The following is a 7335-nucleotide window of genomic DNA, read 5'->3' as shown; positions in this document are numbered from 1 at the left end:
GCCGCCGAGGTCTTCTGTATCATCCGGTGGTCGAGGAGGGACTTCTCAGAGAGGCGGCGCTCAGTCAGGCCGCGGTATTTCCCATGGTTCTATAGGTGGGCCCCAGCCAGCTAGAGGTGGTACTCAGAGTTCGAGAGGGGGATCTGTGTTATTTGATCCTGGATCCACTTATTCGTATGTATCTGCCTTTCATGACGTTGGTTAGGATTTACCCTGTGATAGCATAGATATACATGTTCATGTGTCTACCCTAGTCGGAGATTCTGTGGTTGTTGATCGAGTCTACCGGTCTTTTTTAGTTACTTTTATGGGGTATGACACTGGGTAGACTTAGATATTATAGTGGGTATGTCCTGACTTTCTCCTTATCATGCGATCTTGGACTGTCACGCCAAGGCATTCACTTTAGCCATGCCGGGCATCCTAGGCTTGAGTGGAGAGGTACTCCTAGTCTCGCTCTGATGAAGATTATTTCCTTCCTTCGAGTGAAGAAGTTAGTAAGTAAGGGGTGTTTAGCGTATTTGGCGCATATTCTTGATACGACTGTTGCATCTCCATCCCTTAAGTCTATTCCTATTATGAGCGAGTTCGTGGAGGTATTTTCGTCAGATATGTCGGGTATGCGACCCGTGGTACTTGTCCTATTTCCATCCCACTATATCGGATGGCACCAGCCGAGTTGAGAGAACTTAAGGAACAATTGCAGGATTTATTGAGCAAGGGGTTCATTAGACTGAGCGTCTCCCCTTGGGGTGCTCCCGTGTTATTTGTGAAGAAGAAAGATGGGACCATGAGGATGTGCATTGATTACCGTCAGTTGAACAAGGTCACTATCCGGAACAATTGCCCTATGCCTCGTATTAAAGATCTATTTGACCAGCTTCAAGGTGCTTTGGTGTTTTCTAAGATTGATTTTCATTCTGGCTATCATCAGTTGAAGATTAGGGTGGAGGATAATCCGAAGACAGCATTTCGGATGAGATATGGCCACTATGAGCTGCTAGTAATGTCTTTCAGGCTTACTAATGCCCCAGTTGCATTTATGACCTTGATGAATGGCATCTTTAGGTTGTTCCATGATTGTTTTGTGATTGTGTTTATTGATGACATCTTGGTGTATTCGAAGAGTAGAGTGGAGCATGAGAGCCATCTTCGTACCGTCCTTGGGTTGTTGAAGAAAAGTAGTTTGTTTGCCAAATTTTTTAAGTGTGAGTTCTGGCTAGAGTCTGTAGCATTCTTGGGCTATGTGGTGTCTAAGGAGGGAATTATAGTTGATCCACAGAAGATTGAGGCTGTGATGGGGTTGGGCGAAGCCCACTACTGTTATCGAGATTCATAGTTTTGTGGGTTTGGCCAATTATTATCGCCGTTTTGTGAAGGGTTTTGCTGCCATTGCTATGTCCTTGACCAGATTGACTCAAAAGGACGTTCCCTTCCAATGGACGGATGATTGTGAGGAGAGCTTTCAAAAGCTCAAGCTTCGTTTGACCATAGCCCCGATCCTAGCCTTACCCGTGGAGGGCAAGGACTTCGCGGTTTATTGTGATGCTTCCCATATGGGTTTGGGTACGGTGTTGATGCAAGAGGGTAAAGTGATAGCTCATGCTTCCCGTCAGTTGAATGTTCACGAGAAGCATTACCCTACCCATGATTTGGAGTTGTTGGTCGTAGTCTGCGCCTTGAAGCTTTGGATGCATTACTTGTATGGCGTCCATTGCAAGGTTTCAACGATCACCATAGTAGCTCCTGAAGGTTTACGACATCTCTATTCTGTATCACCCTAGTAAAGCTAATGTGGTGGCTGATGCCTTAAGTCGTAAGGCAGTGTGTATGGGGAGTTTAGCTCGATTGATTATTTCCGAGCGTTCGCTGGCCATGGAGGTTCAGACTCCGGCCAACAGTTTTGGCTTGTATAGAGGCGAGATCATCGTTATTGGATCGGATCAAGGCTCATCAGTTTGAGGATTCTCAGCTGAGCAAGATCCGAGATAGGGTGTCGAAAGGTGAGGCCAAGGAGGCCGTGATTGATTCTTAGGGAATTCTGAGGATTAGAGGACGCGTATGCGTTCCTCGTGTTGGTGACCTGATTTAGTTGATCTTATCTAAGGCCCACAGCAATCGCTATTCCATTCTTCCGAGGGTGACTAAGATGTGCCGTGACTTGAGACTGCACTATTGGTGGCGCCGTATGAAGAGGGATACAGTTGATTTTGTGGCTAAGTGTGGAAACTGTCAACAGGTAAAGTATGAGCACCAGCGATTTGGTGGGGTGTTTACAAGGATGCCAATTCCCGAGTGGAAGTGGGAGAGGATTACCATGGATTTTGCCACAGGTCTTCCGAAGACCCTTGGCAAGTTTGATTCTTTTTGGGTGATAGTGGATCGATTGACTAAGTCCGCTCACTTTGTTCCGGTTCACGTTTCTTATACCGCGGAGAAGTTAGCCAGGATGTATATTCAGAATATTGTGAGATTAGATGGGATTCCTATCTCTATTGTGTCTGATCGAGGTACTATCTTCTCTTCTCAATTCTGGAGAGAATTTCATGATGAGTTGGGCACCCGATTGGACTTTAGTACAGCTTTCTGTCCCCAGACCAATGGCCAGTCCGAGCGAACCATTCAGGTGCTAGAGGACATGTTGAGAGCATGTGTTATTGATTTTGGTGGTCATTGGGATCAGCACTTTCCCTTGGTGGAGTTTGTGTACAACAACATTTATCATTTGAGTATTGGTATGGTGCCTTTTGAGGCCTTATATGGTAGGAGGTGAAGATCTCCGATTGGTTGGTTCGATTGGTTCGAGGCTCGACTTGGGAACACGGATCTATTAAGGGAGTCCCTTGAGAGAGTGAGAGTTATTCAGGCCAGACTCGTGGCGGCCCAGAGTCGACAGAAGATGTATGCGAACCGGAAGGTTCAGGATTTGAAGTTTGCTATTGGTGATCAGGTTCTGTTGAAGGTTTCACCCATGAAAGGTATTATGAGGTTTGGTAAGAAGGGCAAGTTGAGCCCTAGATACATTGGCCCGTTTGAGATCGTGGATTGTGTTGGCAATGTAGCGTATAAGTTGTCCTTGCCGCCAGGTTTGGCGGGAGTCCATCCAGTCTTTCATGTCTCGATGCTGAAGAAATACCACGCCGATGGTACCTATATTGTCCGTTGGGATTCTATATTGCTTGATGAGAATTTGACATATGACGAGGATCCTTTTGCGATGCTAGATAGGCAGGTTCCAAAATTGAGGTCCAAGGAGATTGCTTTAGTGAAGGTGCAATGGAAGCACCGCCCAGTGGAAGAGGCTAACTGGGAGATTGAGTCCGATATGCGTAGCTAATATCCCCAGTTGTTCACTGATTCAGGTATTTCCCTACCTTCTTTCTTTTCTTTGCTCGAGGATAAGCAACGGTTCAATTGGTATCTGATGTAACGACCCATTTTGTCCTTTTGGTACTTTCGCCACTTCCGAGCGTTTATTGACTCATTTTAACCCGAGGTTGACTTTTGGGAAAACGGACCTTTTCCGGAGTTTCGTCAACTCCGAGAGGTTTGGATGATTGTTTAGAACTTGTATGTATGATTGGTTCAGTTCCCAAAACATTTTGGTGCATTTCGAGACTTTGGATGGGAAATGGGAAGCAGGCACCAGTGGTTGACTCGGTCAACGAGACCTCCGTTAAAAATTTTGAGACCATGAGTGCGTTCGTAGTATATTTTAGTATGGGTTTAGGTGGTCAGATTATGAGCAGATGGCCTTGGGAATAACCCGAAAATTCGATGGAAGACTTAGAGAATTTAGGGATTTCTAGTGTCTGGTGCCCGTAACGGCGACAGCAGAGCCGCCATAGCGGTACCACCATGTAGTGACCGCTGGGTCGGTCATGAGATAAAGGGCCCTCACCGCTGCAGCGGTGTACCCGACGCCGCAGCAGCGTTGCTGTGGCGGCACTCCCTTCGCCGTGGCTGTCACGGGCAGGGGAATTTCATTAAATGTGTCTTAAAATTAGACCTAGGCCCTCATTATGTCATAACTCAATATTGGAGCTTGGGAGGGCTGTTCCATTGGATAAATTGAGAAGTTTCTTGGAGGTAAAGCTTTGTCTAATCACTACTTCTATTTAATCATTCTCATCTTAGAATCATCCCTTCCCTTTTCAATCCCTTAGAAGTAGAATTTGAAGAAGGGTTTTGGGAGACTTCTCCCTAGGGTTATCATTGATAAAATTGATGATGTTAGTACTAACATGTGACGAATCTAAGCTTAGTAACCCCATATCTTCCACTTTTAACGTTGAATTTCAGATTTGGGGAATTAGGGTTCATACCCAATTTGGGGGTTTAACTAGAAATCAGATTTGGGGATAATCCTTGAGCTAAATCATGAATTAATGTTTGGGTTATGATAACCTAGGATTCAATTTGGTATTTTACCCGTGAATTTCCCGTTTCGCCCTTGTGGGCCCATTTCCCCAATTTCTAGGGTGAAATTGGACCTAATTGATATCATAGCAATATTAGTATCATTTTTCATGATTTATAATTTAGAATTCGTTATGCTTATACTATTTTGGTTCTGAGCTTCAGAGGAAGGGCAAGGCAGTAGAGTGACTTGTTGGTGTGGCAGTTCAGCAGTTCAGGTATGTTATGGTTTACCTTTGGTTAGACTTAGTATAGTGAATAACATATTTAGATTATGATGTCTGAGACAGCTTGTGAACCTTCGGGTGTGAAGTTGGGATTGATATTGCCTTAGGTTGGGCCCTAATGTGTGTTTGAACTAGCCACCCTGTTATATGCGTTCGACTGTTTAGTTGTGTTGGCTTGATGCCATGTTTAGTTGGTAGATAGTGAATGTCTCTTGTTGTCCTGATTTGGGATAGGATTGACATACCGATTGTTGTTATTTGTACTATGATACCTTATTGGTGTACCCACTGTTGGTACTTGAGTTATTGATATATGTTGGCATACCCACTGTTGGTATTATGAAGTGATATATTGTTGGCGTACCCCGTTGGGGTACTTGTGATATTGAGCTTACTTTTTGATGATTGACATATGCATTGCATGCATTCTCTCATATTATCATGCATGGCCGATATTCAGTGATGATCCGGTATCGTTGGTTGAGCGAAACTGATATTTTATAAACTCTTTTACTTGAGTGATTGTGGAAAAGGTCGATGTCCGAAGATTCATTCCGGAATCGTTGTTTATATGAAACTGATAATGAATAAACTCTTTTATTTTAGTGATAGTGAGGAGGCCAATGTTCGAGATTCAATTCTGGAATCGCTGATTTATGAAACTGATATTTGACAACTCTTTGAGTGATTGTGAGGAGGCCGATGTCCAATGGTTATATTCGGGCATCATTGTGCATGGCTGTTTCCGATGTTATCCCAGATTCGATTGTAGTACATGGGCTCCGAGAGTCCCCAGAGTGGTGCCGGTGAGACTCCCCCTGTGAGCAATTAGCCAGGGTCCCGTCTGTCTGTTTGGCAAAGATCTAGGATGAGTGACACTCAGACTTTGCCAGTCACACTGGGTTATGCTGCCGAGACGTCGATATTTCCGTTCGGAGTACATGTGTACTTCTCATTTTCATAGCATGACATGGCATCACATTCATACCATCATTGCATTGTATTGCATTATGACTTGAGTGAGATGTTGTGATGACTGTATTGTAATGGATTGTGTTGTTGGTTCTATTGTGTGTTCCAGTATTAGATATAGTCAGACTCATTATATTGGGGTTATATACTCACATAGGTGTTGATGGATACTCGGTTATGATTATATGGTTTCATGCGTGATTGTTCTACTTGTTTTTCTGCGTTATTTTCTGAATTGTGTTAACTATGCTTAGTCGGCCTATGATGCCTACCAGTACTGTTGTTTGTACTGACCTGCACTTGCTGCATTCTTTTATGAATGCAGAGTATCGGGCCGGATCTACTTCTCTGATTCGTGGCTGATCGACTCCTCAGCTTCTACTTGAGTTTTTTAGGGTGAGCATGGCGTCCGCTGACCTCGAAGACTTTTCTATTATTTATGTCTAACTTTTCTTCCAAGACATGAATTGAGACATTTTATGTATTATTATTCAAACAAGTAGACATTTTATGTATTACTTCCACACTTATCTATATTATGCTATATTGTGAGACTTACGTTATTTAATTTTTCTGCTATTTATTATACTTATTGATTGTGAACGTTGAGTTAAGGGTTCGCCTACCGAGGTAGGAATGGTAGGTGTCCGCATGACCTAGGCTAAAATGGGTCATGATAGTTTTGGGCCAAGCCACCAGGCCTTTGATGTTCAGCCTTCACCTGTTGACAATTCAAACTTTTAGCCACAAAGTTTGAAATATCAACCTTCAAGCTCTTCCACCAATAGTGTTGTTTCAAATCCTTGTACATCTTGGTGGATCCCGGATGAACCGAATACTTGGAGCTATGAGTTTCCATCATTAATTCTTGTCGAAGACCATCAACATTGGGAACACACAATCGTCCTTGCACCCGCAGAACACTATCGCCAGTCCCAATAGTAAATGAGGTGTACTCACCCTTTTCCACTCCATCTCTCAACTTTGCCAAAAGTTCATCATCATATTGTTTGGATTTAATCCTTTCCACAATGTCAGACCGTGATGGCGTGATTCCCACTAACTCCCCATCTTTAGTTTCATCAAGTCTAACCCCAAGACTAGTAAGTCTTCGAATTTCCTTTCCCATGGGCATGTCATGTGCATGCAAATAAGCCAGCGTGCCCAAAGATTTTCTACTCAAAGCATCAACAACCACATTAGCCTTACCAAGATGATACAAAATATCCAAGTCGTAATCTTTTAATAACTCCAACCACCTCCTCTGTCTGAGATTCAACTCTCGCTACTTAAAGATATATTGCAAGCTTTTATGGTCAGTGAAAACATCGCAATGCTCACCATACAAATAATGACGCCAAATTTTCAACACAAATACCACTGCAGCCAACTCCAAGTCATGAGTCGGATAGTTCTTCTCATGCTTCTTCAACTATCGTGAAGCATAAGCAATCACTTTACCGTTCTTCATTAATACACAACCCAAACCAATTCTAGAAGCATCACAATACACCACATACCCACCAGACCCAGAAGGTAAAGTTAAAATAGGAGCCAAAGTCAACCTTGTCTTAAGCTCTTGGAGACTCTTTACACAAGCTTCGAACCACTGAAACTTAGCAGTCTTCTGTGTCAATTTAGTCAATAGAGAGGCTATTGACGATAATCCTTCCACAAACTTTCTGTAATAATTTTCCAAACCCAAGAAACTACGAAT

This window comes from Lycium barbarum, chromosome 7 (assembly GCF_019175385.1).
Source record: "Lycium barbarum isolate Lr01 chromosome 7, ASM1917538v2, whole genome shotgun sequence".
NCBI lineage: Eukaryota > Viridiplantae > Streptophyta > Magnoliopsida > Solanales > Solanaceae > Lycium > Lycium barbarum.
Note: the sequence above shows the minus strand (reverse complement) of the source record.